At 40.2% G+C, this 18,200-nt stretch overlaps 1 protein-coding gene across 3 annotated transcripts in view; it reads right to left on the reverse strand.

The window, feature by feature from the left end:
* The window catches only part of TMEM54 (transmembrane protein 54), a 106,767-nt gene extending 93,977 nt beyond the window's left edge, over positions 1–12,790 (reverse strand). For 2 of the 3 annotated variants that reach the window (XM_053707280.1, XM_053707278.1), the window contains exon 1: positions 11,291–11,354. The gene's annotated coding sequence lies outside the window, so the exon portion shown is untranslated. Of the gene's footprint in view, positions 1–11,290; positions 11,355–12,773 lie in introns of those variants that run through there. The other variant, XM_053707279.1, reaches the window with a different exon arrangement.
* Between the last annotated feature and the right edge of the window lie 5,410 nt (positions 12,791–18,200).

The raw sequence follows: 18,200 nt of genomic DNA on the forward strand, positions 1-18,200 counted from the left end.
TAAATTCTTTTTTTTTTTTTAAATGGCACCAAACTTTAAGGGTTGCGACTTATAATAAGGTGTGGCCTATAGTCGGGACAACACGGATATTGAAAAGTCCAGTTTTGCAGTTTATCATGTGCCTTTAGCTGTCATATTTGATAAGTAAAAAGTAGTGCCATAATCTGCTGAAAAGTATTGAGAAATAAACAAGACTGTCCCATGTAAAGGGCCCTCTTTTTGGAAAACAGATTTTTAGCTCTACACAAAAAAAAAAAAAACAGTGATTGTAGAAGAATCATTAGATAAACTTTTCAAAAGGATCGTGGACGGCTAACCCTTATGTGTTTAACCCCATTGTCAAACACTTAGCGATGCAGATAGATAGAAGGTAATAAAGGGAGGAGCTAAACCTTAACTTTGCCTGGGCAAACAAAACACTATTAAGTGTGGCCGGAGTGTTGTGCTGCTCTGTTTCCTTTATAAACTCTTGACTTAAAGGGACACTAAAGTCAACATTACATTTTCATGATTGTATCATCAAATTTGCTTTGTTCTCTTGGTATTCTTTGTTTAAGGCTAAACCTTTCTAGGCTAATAGGCTGATTTCCAAGGCTGTCTCTTATCTAAATGCATTTTATTAGCTGCCCCAGCTAGACAGTGCTTGTTCACGTGTGCTATATTATATAGATAACATTGTGCTCACTCCCGTGGAGTTATGCATAAATCAACACTGATTTGCTGAAATGCAAGTTTGTAAAAAAAACACTGAGATAAGGGGGCAGTCTGCAAAGGCTTAGATACAAGGTAATTACAGAGGTAAAACGTGTATTAATATAAATGTGTTGGTTATGAAAAACTGGGGAATGGGTAATAAAGGGATTATCTATCTTTTTAAATAATAACAAGTTTCAAGTAGACTGTCCCTTAAAAGGAAAATCCATACGAATTAAAAGAAAAAGAAAAACAGAAAAAAAATAATATATAACATATAATTATGTGTGTGTTTGTGTATTTGTCACATATATGACAAAAAACATATCTCTTTAGCACATAACGCTCCAAAAGGGGATGCAAACTAAAAGCTTTGTGTGCTTTGCAGCCTTGGGGGAGAGCAATATAATAAAGCAGGTATGACAACTGCAATATACAATCTACTATAATACAACATAACTAGTAGTATACACAAACCATGACTGAATCAGTAAGTGCTATTGCTTCTGATGTGGCTGTTATTCTCTCATTTCTCTTAGAGAATGATAAAATAAATTATGCAAAGCCAAATATTTTTGTTTAATAGCTAAAATTTGTTAATTCAGTTAATGTACTGTGAGTGAAAATGCATTTTATGAAGGGAAGTGCATTACATCCTCTAGATTAATTGCAGGAAACAGCATTTAACAGTTTTACATTGTTTATAGTCATATAATAAACTGTAAAACCAGGGGATAGTTTCATAAAAATAAATGACCCAGCCAATCATTAAAAAGTACTTGAAAAAGTGATATTTTAATATGAAATGTTTAGTTATATGTAGTAATTATTATTATGTGCAGTATAGTTTATTTATTTTTGTTACATTTTTCTGTAACCTACCTTGCAGTATAGTTTATTTATTTTTGTTAAATGTTTCTGTAACCTACCTTGCAGTATAGTTTATTTATTTTTGTTAAATGTTTCTGTAACCTACCTTGCAGTATAGTTTATTTATTTTTGTTAAATGTTTCTGTAACCTACCTTGCAGTATAGTTTATTTATTTTTGTTAAATGTTTCTGTAACCTACCTTGCAGTATAGTTTATTTATTTTTGTTAAATGTTTCTGTAACCTACCTTGCAGTATAGTTTATTTATTTTTGTTACATTTTTCTGTAACCTACCTTGCAGTATAGTTTATTTATTTTTGTTAAATGTTTCTGTAACCTACCTTGCAGTATAGTTTATTTATTTTTGTTACATTTTTCTGTCACCTACCTCTGTAAATTCTGTTTTTTTTTAATTCCTCTGAGAATTAAAAGTGCAGACTTTAGACTTTGCATTGTAATATTGCTATATTCTACACAGCTATTGTTTGCTCACTCTTGTAAGATAAGGAAAACCTAGGTACAACATAGTAATGATTTTTAATTTATGGAGATGAAAATGTTACACATAATTCTTCAATAGTTAAACAGCCAATACAATTTTAAAAATAGGTCTGAATGGGGGAAGACGTGGGGGGAAACGCAATAAGGGTACTATATTTCCTGTTTTTCATTGTTAGAATAAGATGGATTTGTAATCACAACTATTTCTCGTATGAATTTAATATGCCTCTTTTTGTTCTGTTTAAATGTACCCGATTTTGTTTCAATAAAAAATGTATTTAAAAAAAAAAGTAAAAAAAAATAGGTCTGAATATTATTCTCAGGCTATTTCTTTCCAATAGCATGGAGAGTCCACACATCCATTCTAATTACTAGTGGGAATTCAACTCCTGGCCACCAGGTAGACTAGTAATTGGAATGACGTTGTGGACTCTCCATGCCCAGAAAGAAAGAAATTCATCAGGTAAGCATAAATTTTGTTTTCTTTCCTATGGCATGGAGAGTCCACAACGTCATTCCAATTACTACTCCACCTGGCGGCCAGGAGTTGAATTCCCACTAGTAATTAGAATGGATTTGTGGACTCTCTATACCAGGAAAGAAAATAATGTATCAGGTAAGCATACATTTTGTTTTTTTTCATTGAATATATTATTATGTCTAGCATTTTTAATGATTTGTCGAAAAGTGATTATTGTATCAAGCTTTAAAAAAGGATACTAAAACCATTTTTTTTTCTTTCGTGATTCAGATAGAGCATGCCATTTTAAGCAACTTTCTAATTTACTCCTATTATCATTTTTTCTTAATTCTCTTGCTATCTTTATTTGAAAAAGCAGGAATCTAAGCAAAAGGAGCCAGCCCATTTTTGGTTCAGCACACTGGATAGCGCTTTATTTTTTTTTTTTACCTCATCCCTTTTTTGCAGTGCAAGATCGTCAGAATGTCATTGGCTGAGATCTTCACTTTACCAATATATAACTTTCAATGATATTCTGGTGTGAGAATGCTGGGGTTAAAGAGACATTCACATATTTTTTTTAAATGAGTGCATAAGAAATTATTCACTGAATTGTAAAATATTTGTAAGCAAAATAAAAGCATTTCAAACTGTAATTTTGTGAGAAAAATGTGCATTGTTTTGCAGTATTGGGGACACACCCTCTGAAAAAGCCTCTTTATTATACTTCCTTGGCTATGACCAAATGGGAAAAGATATAAACAATGAAACTTCTGTGTGTAGAAATCTTATATGAAACACAGGATTGCTTTAAATCAGTCTTATAAGTTTTCTAAGTTAAAATATCTAATTATTTATGCTAATTAGTAAGCCTGCATCCCTATTGGCCATAGGGAGTGCCTAATCAACCTAACCATATTCTGGAGTACATAACATGGATCATTTGTATTTCTTTATTTTGGGCTAATATCATACCCCCCAACTGTCCCGATTTTCGCGGGACAGTCCCAAATTTAGGGGTCTGTCCCCCTGTCCCGGGTTGCTAGCCATCTGTCCCAATTTGCCCCAGGCATTAAAAAAAAAAAATGCCTATTCTATTGGGCCCATACTCAGAAGCAGCTGACTTTGCTCTGACAGTGTTAGATACCTTTAGATACCTGTTAGATTCCCTGTGGAAAAGGAATGGTGTGTGGGTTAAGCAGGAGTAAGAAGGCTGTATACACTGACCACGGGTAATGGTGACCTCTCTAACCTACCTCTGGTAGTGATGATGTCTAACCCCTGGTGATAATACTAGCATGCCTTCAGTTTTATACAATGAGCAGTGCTAATACCAGGGTAACGAACAGTGGCAGCCGCAGACTGCCAGCTAATGTGCTTGCCAACCCCTGGACTCCATACAATGAATTACAGATACTCATATATGATGTAGTGTGCGTGTCTATCTGTATCCATAACGCTGTGTGTGTGTATCTGTATGTATAAGTTTATGCTATGTAGTGTGTGTGTGTCTGCATGTATAAATGTAAGCTATGTAGTGTATCTGCATGTATAAGTGTGTATCTGCATGTATAAGTGTATGCTATGTAGTGTGTGTCTGCATGTATAAGTGTATACTATATAGTGTCTGTGTATCTGCATGTATATGTGTGCTGCCTGTATAAGTGTATGCTATGTAATGTGTGTGTGCATCTTCTTGTATAAGTGTATGCCATGTAGTGTGTGTGCATCTTCTTGTATAAGTGTATGCCATGTAGTGTGTGTGTATCTTCTTGTGTAAGTGTATGCTATGTAGTGTGTGTGTATCTTCATGTGTAAGTGTATGCTATGTAGTGTGTGTGTATTTGCATGTATAAGTGTATGCTATGTAGTGTGTGTGTGTATCTGCATGTATAATTGTATGTTATGTAGTGTGTGTGTATTTGCATGAGTATGCTATGTAGTGTGTGTGTGTGTGTGTGTGTATCTGCATGTGTATGCTATGTAGTGTGTGTGTGTATCTGCATGTACAGGGAGTGCAGAATTATTAGGCAAATGAGTATTTTGACCACATCATCCTCTTTATGCATGTTGTCTTACTCCAAGCTGTATAGGCTCAAAATCCTACTACCAATTAAGCATATTAGGTGATGTGCATCTCTGTAATGAGAAGGGGTGTGGTCTAATGACATCAACACCCTATATCAGGTGTGCATAATTATTAGGCAACTTCCTTTCCTTTGGCAAAATGGGTCAAAAGAAGGACTTGACAGGCTCAGAAAAGTCAAAAATAGTGAGATATCTTGCAGAGGGATGCAGCACTCTTAAAATTGCAAAGCTTCTGAAGAGTGATCAGCGAACAATCAAGCGTTTCATTCAAAATAGTCAACAGGGTCGCAAGAAGCATGTGGAAAAACCAAGGTGCAAAATAACTGCCCATGAACTGAGAAAAGTCAAGCGTGCAGCTGCCAAGATGCCACTTGCCACCAGTTTGGCCATATTTCAGAGCTGCAACATCACTGGAGTGCCCAAAAGCACAAGGTGTGCAATACTCAGAGACATGGCCAAGGTAAGAAAGGCTGAAAGACGACCACCACTGAACAAGACACACAAGCTGAAACGTCAAGACTGGGCCAAGAAATATCTCAAGACTGATTTTTCTAAGGTTTTATGGACTGATGAAATGAGAGTGAGTCTTGATGGGCCAGATGGATGGGCCCGTGGCTGGATTGGTAAAGGGCAGAGAGCTCCAGTCCGACTCAGACGCCAGCAAGGTGGAGGTGGAGTACTGGTTTGGGCTGGTATCATCAAAGATGAGCTTGTGCGGCCTTTTCGGGTTGAGGATGGAGTCAAGCTCAACTCCCAGTCCTACTGCCAGTTTCTGGAAGACACCTTCTTCAAGCAGTGGTACAGGAAGAAGTCTGCATCCTTCAAGAAAAACATGATTTTCATGCAGGACAATGCTCCATCACACGTGTCCAAGTACTCCACAGCGTGGCTGGCAAGAAAGGGTATAAAAGAAGAAAATCTAATGACATGGCCTCCTTGTTCACCTGATCTGAACCCCATTGAGAACCTGTGGTCCATCATCAAATGTGAGATTTACAAGGAGGGAAAACAGTACACCTCTCTGAACAGTGTCTGGGAGGCTGTGGTTGCTGCTGCACGCAATGTTGATGGTGAACAGATCAAAACACCGACAGAATCCATGGATGGCAGGCTTTTGAGTGTTCTTGCAAAGAAAGGTGGCTATATTGGTCACTGATTTGTTTTTGTTTTGTTTTTGAATGTCAGAAATGTATATTTGTGAATGTTGAGATGTTATATTGGTTTCACTGGTAAAAATAAATAATTGAAATGGGTATATATTTGTTTTTTGTTAAGTTGCCTAATAATTATGCACAGTAATAGTCACCTGCACACACAGATATCCCCCTAAAATAGCTATAACTAAAAACAAACTAAAAACTACTTCCAAAACTATTCAGCTTTGATATTAATGAGTTTTTTGGGTTCATTGAGAACATGGTTGTTGTTCAATAATAAAATTAATCCTCAAAAATACAACTTGCCTAATAATTCTGCACTCCCTGTATAAGTGTATACTATGTAGTGTGTGTGTATCTGTATGTATAAGTGTATGCTATGTAGTGTGTGTGTATCTGCATGTGTAAGTGTATGCTATGTAGTGTGTGTGTATTTGCATGTGTAAGTGTATGCTATGTAGTATGTGTGTGTGTCTGCATGTGTAAGTGTATGCTATGTAGTGTGTGTGTGTGTGTATCTGCATGTATAAGTGTATGCTATGTAGTGTGTGTGTATCTGCATGTGTAAGTGTATGCTATGTAGTGTGCTACTGTGCATTTTTGCTGACTTTAAAGACCAGAATCTAGAATATTAATGGGGAATGCAGAGAGCAGTTTTAAAGAATTTATTATTACATGTCCAATTAAGATAAAAATATTTAGCAATGTTTTTGCAAAGGCTTATTAAATACATAGCTCACATAGCCATACCAGTGGTTTGAGCTTGTATTTGATTTGCTGCCTGTGTATTAAAATATATGACTTGATTTAGAATTTTATTTATATTACTTTGGTCTTATGATTTTTTAAGCCCCGCCCACCACATTTCAATTTTTTGCCGGGGGATGTCCCTCTTTTGAATTTTGAAATGTTGGGAGGTATGGGCTATGACCCCTCTTTTATAGTCTTCTCATTACTTGAGGCCCAACAATTTAATAAATAACTGTATTTACATTTATTTTACATTCTGTCAGAGCCATCAATTGAGTAAAAACCAGTATTCCTGAACGCAGACAATTATTGCAACTTACTTACGGCTAGATTTAGAGTTGGGCGGTAGCCGTCAAAACCAGCGTTAGAGGCTCCTAATGCCGCCCTCTGGTATTTGGAGTCAGTCAGGAAAGGGTCTAACGCTCACTTTCCAGCTGCGACTTTTCCATACCGCAGATCCCCTTACGTCAATTGCGTATCCTATCTTTTCAATGGGATCTTTCTAACGCCGGTATTTAGAGTCGTGGCTGAAGTGAGCGTTAGAAATCTAACGACAAAACTCCAGCCGCAAAAAAAGTCAGTAGTTAAGAGCTTTCTGGGCTAACGCCGGTTTATAAGGCTCTTAACTACTGTGCTCTAAAGTACACTAACACCCATAAACTACCTATGTACCCCTAAACCGAGGTCCCCCCACATCACCGCCACTCTATTAAATTTTTTTAACCCCTAATCTGCCGACCGCACACCGCTGCCACCTACATTATCCCTATGAACCCCTAATCTGCTGCCCTTAACACCGCCGACCCCTATATTATATTTATTAACCCCTAATCTGCCCCCCTCAACGTCGCCTCCACCTGCCTACACTTATTAACCCCTAATCTGCCGAGCGGACCGCACCGCTACTATAATAAAGTTATTAACCCCTAATCCGCCTCACTCCCGCCTCAATAACCCTATAATAAATAGTATTAACCCCTAATCTGCCCTCCCTAACATCGCCGACACCTAACTTCAAGTATTAACCCCTAATCTGCCGATCGGAGCTCACCGCTACTCTAATAAATTTTTTAACCCCTAAAGCTAATTCTAACCCTAACCCTAACACCCCCCCTAAGTTAATTCTAACGAAATAAATTAACTCTTATTAAATAAATTATTCCTATTTAAATCTAAATACTTACCTTTAAAAAAAAACCCTAATATAGCTACAATATAAATTATAATTATATTGTAGCTATTTTAGGATTAATATTTATTTCACAGGCAACTTTGTATTTATTTTAACCAGGTACAATAGCTATTAAATAGTTAAGAACTATTTAATAGTTACCTAGTTAAAATAATTACAAAATTACCTGTAAAATAAATCCTAACCTAAGTTACAATTAAACCTAACACTACACTATCAATAAATTAATTAAATAAAATACCTACAATTACCTACAATTAAACCTAACACTACACTATCAATAAATTAATTAATTAAATACAATATCTACAAATAAATACAATGAAAGAAACTAACTAAAGTACAAAAAATAAAAAAATATTTACAAACATTAGAAAAATATTACAACAATTTTAAAATAATTACACCTACTCTAAGCCCCCTAATAAAATAACAAAGCCCCCCAAAATAAAAAAAATGCCCTACCCTATTCTAAATTAAAAAAGTTCAAAGCTCTTTTACCCTACCAGCCCTGAACATGGCCCTTTGCAGGGCATGCCCCAAAGAATTCAGCTCTTTTGCCTGTAAAAAAACACATACAATACCCCCCCCCAACATTACAACCCACCACCCACATACCCCTAATCTAACCCAAACCCCCCTTAAATAAACCTAACACTAAGCCCCTGAAGATCTCCCTACCTTGTCTTCACCTCACCGGGCCCAGATCTGTCCAGAAGAGCCTCCGATGTCTTGATCCAAGCCCAAGCGGGGGGCTGAAGAGTGACGTCCATCCTCGGGCTGAAGTCTGGATCCAAGCGGTGGCTGAAGAAGTCCATCATCGGGATGAAGTCTTCTATCAAGCAGCATCTTCAATCTTCTTTCATCCGGAGCGGAGCGGAGCCATCTTCTTCCCAGCCGACGCGGATCCATCCTCTTCTAACGACGCCTACTAGCCGAATGACGGTTCCTTTAAATGACGTCATCCAAGATGGCGTCCGTCGAATTCCGATTGGCTGATAGGATTCTATCAGCCAATCGGAATTAAGGTAGGAAAATTCTGATTGGCTGATGGAATCAGCCAATCAGATTCAAGTTCAATCCAATTGGCTGATCCGATCAGCCAATCAGATTGAGCTCGCATTCTATTGGCTGTTCCGATCAGCCAATAGAATGCGAGCTCAATCTGATTGGCTGATCGGATCAGCCAATCGGATTAAACTTGAATCTGATTGGCTGATCGGAACAGCCAATAGAATGCAAGCTCAATCTGATTGGCTGATCGGATCAGCCAATCGGATTGAACTTGAATCTGATTGGCTGATTCTGACTTCAGCCCGATGATGGATTTCTTCAGCCGCCGCTTGGATCCAGACTTCAGCCCGAGGATGGACGTCACTCTTCAGCCCCCCGCTTGGGCTTGGATCAAGACATCGGAGGCTCTTCTGGACAGATCTGGACCCGGTGAGGTGAAGACAAGGTAGGGAGATCTTCAGGGGCTTAGTGTTAGGTTTATTTAAGGGGGGTTTGGGTTAGATTAGGGGTATGTGGGTGGTGGGTTGTAATATTGGGGGGGGGTATTGTATGTGTTTTTTTTACAGGCAAAAGAGCTGAATTCTTTGGGGCATGCCCCGCAAAGGGCCCTGTTCAGGGCTGGTAAGGTAAAAGAGCTTTGAACTTTTTTAATTTAGAATAGGGTAGGGCATTTTTTTATTTTGGGGGGCTTTTTTATTTTATTAGGGGGCTTAGAGTAGGTGTAATTAGTTTAAAATTGTTGCAATATTTTTCTAATGTTTGTAAATATTTTTTTATTTTTTGTAACTTAGTTCTTTTTTATTTTATTTTTCGTACTTTAGTTAGTTTATTTCATTGTATTTATTTGTAGATATTGTATTTAATTAATTTATTGATAGTGTAGTGTTAGGTTTAATTGTAGATAATTGTAGGTATTGTATTTAATTAATTTATTGATAGTGTAGTGTTAGGTTTAATTGTAACTTAGGTTAGGATTTATTTTACAGGTAATTTTGTAATTATTTTAACTATTTTAGCTATTAAATAGTTCTTAACTATTTAATAGCTATTGTACCTGGTTAAAATAAATACAAAGTTGCCTGTAAAATAAATATTAATCCTAAAATAGCTATAATATAATTATAATTTATATTGTAGCTATATTAGGGTTTATTTTACAGGTAAGTATTTAGCTTTAAATAGGAATAATTTATTTAATAAGAGTTAATTTATTTCGTTAGATTTAAATTATATTTAACTTAGGGGGGTGTTAGTGTTAGGGTTAGACTTAGCTTTAGGGGTTAATCCATTTATTACAGTAGCGGCGAGATTCGGTCGGCAGATTAGGGGTTAATAATTGAAGTTAGGTGTCGGCGATGTTAGGGAGGGCAGATTAGGGGTTAATACTATTTATTATAGGGTTATTGAGGCGGGAGTGAGGCGGATTAGGGGTTAATAACTTTATTATAGTAGCGGTGCGGTCCGCTCGGCAGATTAGGGGTTAATACGTGTAGGCAGGTGGAGGCGACGTTGAGGGGGGCAGATTAGGGGTTAATAAATATAATATAGGGGTCAGCGGTGTTAGGGGCAGCAGATTAGGGGTACATAACTATAATGTATGTTGCAGCGGTATACGGAGCGGAAGATTAGGGGTTAATAATAATATGCAGGGGTCAGCAATAGCGGGGGCAGCAGATTAGGGGTTAATAAGTGTAAGGTTAGGGGTGTTTAGACTCGAGGTTCATGTTAGGGTGTTAGGTGCAGACTTAGGAAGTGTTTCCGCATAGCAAACAATGGGGCTGCGTTAGGAGCTGAACGCTGCTTTTTTGCAGGGGTTTTTTTCAGCTCAAACAGCCCCATTGTTTTCTATGGGGGAATCGTGCACGAGCACGTTTTTGAAGCTGGCCGCGTCCGTAAGCAACGCTGGTATCTAGAGTTGCAGTGGCGGTAAATATGCTATACGCTCCTTTTTTGGAGCCTAACGCAGCCATTCTGTGAACTCTAAATACCAGCGGTATTTAAAAGGTGCGGGAGAAAAAAAGCACGCGTAGCTAACGCACCCCTTTGGCCGCAGAACTCTAAATCTAGCCGTTAAGTAGTAGAAGTGTTCCTTACTGGCTTTTATATAGGGGGTATTATAAGTTATATTGCACTGTGACTGAAACACATTTTAAATTAAATATATATGGTTATAATAATCAATCCCCTCCCCCCCATGGTTCTGCAGTGCAAAGTATTTTACCCCGAATCCTTTAACAGAATTCTAGTACAGTGTCATATATGCACCACTCCGAATTGTACTGCATTAAACATTTGCAACTGTTATATATATGAAATACATAATTTATTTGCAGTCATATATAGTATTATATATACTAGGTAAACCTAACCACTTAAGCAAAACAAAAAGCAAATGTATTACATATAAATCCTGCTAAGCAAGCAATTAAACCAGACTGTACTGTACTAGGATTTAAACTGGTATAATTGACGGAAAAGTAATGCACATATTAAACAATCTGAAGACACAACCACAGGGCAGGGCACATGATACAGCCCACATAAGCTGGGAGACACCAGACTTACCTATATAGATAGCTGGGGGCCAGGGGCTGGGAGTCAGAAGGACAAGAAGACAGCTCTCTCAGTGCTTCCAGTAACTTGTAAACTGTGTTGCCTATACCCGTGCCCCTCCTTCTACTCAGGGGTTATCTCATTCCTCTCTTCAGGATCAAAGGAGGAAAAGAATGCAGGTCCCTGACTGCAGTTGGACAAATGGTATGCACAGCCCACATGATTCACATATTTAGTGCTGATGGCAGAGACGGCCAGGTGCTGCATTATCTCTTTTAGTTCATTTCTGGTGCCCAAAACTTTGAATTTCACACAACTTTGCTTAAAACCTTAAAGGGACACTGATGTATTTAAAAGTAATTATAGTGTGTAAAACTAGGCATATTGTTTAGTAGAAGTGAGGAAAAATCATTTTACTATTTAAAAGCACAAAAGGAACCACAGCATGCTACAGTCGTAACAAACAATAAATGTAATAGGAATGACTCCTGTATTGACTTTGGATTGTCTCATTTATCATGCTGTACCTTTTAAAACACTATTATGTCCCTTTAAGTACGTTTTTATGCTCTATATCGCAAATCTTTCGATGGGTAAAGTAGACATATTACTAAGTATATATACAAAATAGTAAAAACAAATTACTGTATATAATAAGGCTACCATGTACTCACCTGTCCTTGTATCTGATCGCTTCCTTTCTCGGTCTCACCCAGGACTACAAATGTACAGAAACTTCAGAGATCCAGCAGGGGTAGAATTCACCAATTAATAGGAAAGTGAAGGACCTATTTAGGTACGTAGCAATTTAAAGGGACAGTTCACCCAAAAACTTTCTCCCCTTTAAATTATTCCCATTGATCTTTTTTACCTGCTAGAGTGTATTAAATTGGTTGCAAGTAGCTCCTTTACTCATATTTCAGCATTTGAAATAGCGGATTTATCTTGTGGTTTCCCAAACTATACTGAAAGTTTTGATACTGGCGTATATGCTATTGACAAGCCTAAGTAAACATCCAGCAGAAGAGATTACACCCTCAGTGGAATGCAGGATAGTTAAGTAATAAAATGATAATTTTCCATTGTTCTCTCTATGTATTGAGCTTTGGTGTTCCAGACAAATATAAGATAAGGAAGCAAGTCTGTGTACACAAAATTATAACATAATGAGATCTGATATTACCTGAAACTCAACCCATTGTAATAGGCTGTGGTTTCAAAGCACAAAACCAGCTACTTCAGATACACAAATAAACCAGAAAATGCAATTTCTCAAATATTTTATACTCTGCAGTTGGTATAACAAGTCATTTAAAATACATTTATGGAAAAACATTTTACAGTGAACTGTCTCTTTAAGGGGTAATTTTTTAAAAAGGAAGGAAAGATGGGAATGAGTTAAAAGAGGTGTTCCCTGCAGGGCAGGGGGGAGCTTTAGGAGGCGGAGATTCAGAGCTGATAACAGAGCTGTAGAACTGAAAGTAAAATCACTAACCTGTTTCTTGTCTTGCAGGTTGCATCATAGAGAGGTCCAAGCACGCTGCAAAGGCTCCACGAAGACTTGTTGAGGAAGAGGATGCCCCTGCAAGGAAGAAAAATACTGGGGTTACTGCTAGTGGTGATATCCCTCTTGATGTTGTGTCTGTTCCTGTAGTTTCTAGTGTGCCTGTATCCCAATCTGTTTCTGTCTCTGTGTGCTCTGTTTCCCCCCCCCTCCTTTTTCCCTGCTTATTCTATTTCCCTCCCTGTCTCTTCCTCTTGCCCTGTCTTTTCTTCTCCTTCTCTTTTTTTCTACTGTTTCTATACCCCCCTTGTTTCCCTTCATTGTCCCTCTCTCCCCCCCCCCTCTTTCCGTTCGTTTTACTGTCCCTACTGTTTCCTCTCTGTCCCTATCCAGTGCCCCACAGCCTGTTAATTTGGTGGGGCAGCCGGTTCCTAGCTGGAATCCGGCTGTTGCTCCCCAAACAATAGCAGATCTGCTGCTGTACTCCCCGGAGATGCGTTAAGATTTTTGAATTATCTAGGGCTGCATATCAGGTTAGGGAGATGGCAGAGGATGATACAGGGGATTAGAAGGTTAAAAGACCAGAGACTTATCAGGAGTGGATGCATTGCTTTACAGTTCTTGCTTCTTGTTACATAGAGGCCAATCCTGATCAGGCAGTTAACATCTTCAAGTATATGGAGGTCATTGATGACATCCATGAAAGAGGTAAGGGTACTGCGTGGCGGCAATATGATGCCCAGTTTAGGAGACTGTTAGAAGCCAACACGGTCCTAACCTTTGGGATGAAGGAAATGGACCTATGGTCCAATCTCAATCTCTTAGATAACACGGTTGCAGCGCCAGTGAAAACATTTAGTCCTGGGCAGCAGAACCGCCCCTTTCATAAGAAAGGGGGCAGGGAATGCTGGCTTTTCCAGGAGAAGTTATGCGACAGGGGAACACAATGCCTCTTTAGGCATGTGTGCATTTACCCTGGGAATGACTGTAACAGGAAGAGAGACAGTTAGACAGGCAAGCAGCAGTTCGACAGGGTCCTGCGGGAAAGGGCTCACACGCCAATGAAACTCTGGGAAATCTTCAGAGCACTTAGGAATTACCCGGATAGGGAGATGGCAGGTTTATCTTATGGTTTTAAAATCCCAGTTCGAAAGTTAGTTTGTCCCTCATTTGCGGTTCGCAATTTAAAATCGGTGTACCAATTTCCGGAAGCCTTGCAAGAAAAGATAGATAAGGAGGTCAGATTAGGTAGAATGGCGGGCCCCTTTTTGTCCCCTCCGCTTGAGAATTTAGTTGTGTCCCCATTGGGCATTGTGCCCAAGAAGGAACCGGGGAAGCTCAGACTCATTCAGCATCTGTCACACCCGAAAGGGAATTCAGTGAATGATGCGCTTTATGAGGCTGACACTTCAGTGACTTATCAATCATTTGAGTCGGCATTGGCTATTGTGCAGAGTTTAGGGGTGGAGGCAGAGATGGCCAAAATAGACATTGAATCTGCATTCCATCTTTTACCTATACATCCAGATAGTTTTCATTTGATGGGTTGCAGGGCTGGGGGTCGGTACTACGTGGACCGCTGCCTGCCAATGGGATGTGCCATTTCTTCTGCATATTTCGAACATTTTAGTTCATTTCTCCATTGGGCGGTGGTGCGCAGGTCTGGCCTCGATCAGGTGGCACATTATCTGGATGACTTTCTGTTTTTAGGGATTGCGGGGTCTGGCGAATGCGCATACCTCTTAGGGGCGATGCAATCTTTGATGGCAGAGTTTGGGGTTCCTTTAGCTAGTGAGAAAACTGAGGGTCCAACTACATGTCTTGTTTTTCTTGGGATCGAGGTGGATACAGTGGCTAAGGAGTGTAGACTTCCACTGGAAAAAATTCGGGCTGCCACTGCGTCCATCTCGGTTTTCCTGGACACGGGTCATGCTACCTTAAGAGAGTTTCAATCATTGTTGGGTACGCTGAATTTCACGACTAGAGTCATGCCTATGGGTAAGATATTTAACAGAAGGATGGAGGCCACCACGAGGGGTTTAACCAACCCCGGGGCACGTATTAGGCTAACTAAGGCGATCATTGCTGATTTGCGGGTATGGTTGTGCTTTCTGAAAGACTTCAATGGGGTTAGGATCTGGAGGGCTTCTCCAGTTTCCAGTAGGGAATTACACCTGTACACGGACGCCGCGGGTAGCGCAGGCTTTGGGGCGTATTTTGATGGCCTGTAGTGTGCTTCACCTTGGCCACAGGATTGGAATGGTGTAGGTTTAGTCAGGAATATGACCCTCTTGGAGTTATTCCCTATCTTGGTCGCTATCGAGCTATGGTGGGAGAAGTTGCAGAGTAGGGTGGTAGTTTTTTGGTGCGACAATCAAAGCGTTGTTTATGCCATTAACAGACTTTCCGCTAGTTCTCCACCTGTAGTGAATGTTCTGAGGCAGTTAGTGCTTAGATGCTTTAGGCATAACATAGTGTTTAGCGCTAGACATGTTCCAGGGGTTCATAATGGGATTGTCGATGCTCTATCAAGGTTTCAGTGGGTTAAGTTTAGGGAATTAGCACCGGAGGCAGAGGTTAGGGGTAACGTGTGTCCAACATATCTCTGGCAGGTGGTGAGTTATGGGGAGCTGCGCTAAGGCTGTTAAGGGGTTTGCTGGCACCTAGGACTTGGCAGGCATACAGTGTGGCTTGGCGTGAGTGGGGTAACTTTTTGAAGTTCTTTGATACCACATGGAGGACACCTTTTGTGCAGTTGTTTATTAGCTGGTTGGGTTCCCTAGAAATGGCAGGTTTGTCCCCTGGCGCTATAGGGAGTAAGGCAGCAGCAGTGGCATACTTCTCTAAATTGTATGGGGTAGAGGATGTGACTAGGAATGTTTTGGCTAGGACAGCCTTGAAAGGAGTTTGTAGGTTAGGGAGTAACAGGAAGGATGTGAGCAGTGTTCCCTCTAAGGCCAGTTTTGTGTGCGGCCCAGCAGTGAAACAGTTAATTAGGTAACCACACCCTGCAATTAGCAAACACTGCACAATGCAGATGGCAAGGTATGGTTCTCTTGTTAACTGTTTCACTGCTGGGCTGCACACAAAACTGTCCTTAGAGGGAACACTGGATGTGAGGGAGCCGATTACTAGGGTTAGGCTAGCGCAGTTGATAGATAAGCTAGGGGAGATATGTGACTCCGGCTTCAAAACTTTATTATTCTCACTGGCATTTTCTTTGGTGTATTTTGCAGCCCTTAGAATTAGCGAGTTTGTCGCACGATCAAAAACTACTCCAGGCACAGGTTTATTGTGGGATCACATTAGATAGGTTGATCAGGCAGTTCTAGTGTTTGTGGCAAGATCTAAGACAGACCAGGCAGGGAGGGGTAGATGGCTCAATTTGCTTTCGCAGGTAGAGCCTTCGATATATCCAGTTTTGCTTTGCAAGAAATTTCTGAAGATCAGGCCTAGGGTAGATGGGTTTTTGGTTCATGAGGATGGGTCTTTTTTATCCCAGTTTCAATTTAGATCTGTGTTGCGGAGGGTAGTTTGTAGTCTGGGATGGGATCCAGGGATAGTGGCTCCTCATTCTTTTCGCATCGGGTCTGCCACTGATGCGGCCATGTTGGGTTGTTCAGAGGGGCAGATAAGGACTATTCGGGGCAGTATAAGAAATATATCAGGCACCTGAAGCAGTTTTAGGTATAGAGGGTGTTATTTGTTTGCGCTCAATTGTTAGTTAGCATTATGGTTTGTGTTTTTGGGAAGCCAGAGCCTTATCGTTTGTTGCTGTTTTTTCAGGTCAGGACACAAGATGCAGAAGGAAATGGATTGTTGGCCACTCATATATACACTGGGCGGCTATTTGGGCTGCATCCCAGGCAGGAGGTCAGCAGCTGGGATTCCTGGCTGACAAAGTGTCCATTAGGTGGTTGGGTAGGAGGGGCATGATGTGGTCACATCTGCCTGAACAGGTTGCTGAAGCCAGGAGGAGATGGGGCAGGCCTCATGTTGTTTTTCCTCTGGGGAGGAATGACGTGGGGACAATGCCGATAGGAGACTTGGCAGACATCATGGTCTCAGACATTAGGTGACTGAGGACTCAGTTTAAGGGAGTGACCATTATATTGGTCTAATATTATATAGAGAAATATATGTCTACTAGGAGTGAAGAGAAAACTCAATAGGGATGTGAGTAAAGTGGTGCTGACTTCAGGGGGGAAGGTAGTTACGCATGACAATATACGTATTGATTATGCTGGGTTGTTCAGGAAGGATCAAGTGCACTTGTCCGATAGGGGTACGGATTTGTTCCTGGAGAATATTAGGCAGGTCCTGGCTTCAAATTATGTTTAGTGGGGCAAGAGTACCTTGTCCTCTTTTTGTGGCAGAAAGGGGTGTGGCAACAAATTCCAATTGGCCGTTACCATCATAGAAGGAAAGTACAGTGGGCGTTTAGGACCCTAGTCGCCGAGGGGCTAGGGATAGGTCGGCTCACTGCTCGATCTTCTTTGAGCGGAGAAGTAGGTGGAATGAGGGCAGCCAGACCCCTTAGAGGGTTAAATAGGACAAGATCATCTTGCCTGCTAGGTAGCTGTTTAGTATTAAAGTTATTTATTTACTTATTAAATAAAGCAACCCCTCCCCCGTTGGGGAGGTGTTTTTTTTTCTCCCAACCCTGAGTGTTGTGTCTTTATTATATTGAAGTTTGGTATTGTTGAGGGTTGGTATTATGTTGACTGAATTTAGCTAAAAAAATTAACCCCTTAGGAAAGTAAAGGACCTATTTAGGTACGTAGCAATTTAAGGGGTAATTTTTTGAAAGGAAGGAAAGATGGGAATGAGTTAAAAGAAGTGTTCCCTGAAGGGCAGGGGGGAGCTTTAGGAGGCAGAGATTCAGAGCTGATAATAGAGCTGCAGAACTGAAAGTAAAATCACTAACCTGTTTCTTGTCTTCCCTCCCAGCCCTCCCTGTTTTTTGTTCGTCTTTGGTTGTTCTTTTACAGGTTCTGAAGTGGATGGAGGAGTGCAGTCCTAATGCAACTGGCTTAGTTTCCTTTGGCGGGGGGGCTACATAATCATGTGGACCTTTATAAGCCCAAAGGCATTAATTGGTAGTATGGAATCTCCCTTCGGGACTAACAGTCTTTTGGCTGGGGGACCGTTGACTATCCAGTATTGGAGACCCCTTTTTAACCCTAAAATGTCATGTTGGGGGTCTGCATGGCGTCATGCTTTCCCAAGTATTGCGGAAAGGGGTGTGGCAACAAATTCCAATTTGCCGTTAGCATCATAGAAGGAAAGTACAGTGGGTGTTTAGGACCCTAGTCGCCGAGGGGCTAGGGATAGGTCGGCTCGCTGGTCGTTCTTCCTTGACCGGAGAAGTAGGCGGAATGAGGGTGTCCTCATTCCCTGGGCGGCCACACCCCTTAG

The sequence above is a fragment of the Bombina bombina genome, chromosome 3 (assembly GCF_027579735.1).
Source record: "Bombina bombina isolate aBomBom1 chromosome 3, aBomBom1.pri, whole genome shotgun sequence".
Lineage (NCBI taxonomy): Eukaryota > Metazoa > Chordata > Amphibia > Anura > Bombinatoridae > Bombina > Bombina bombina.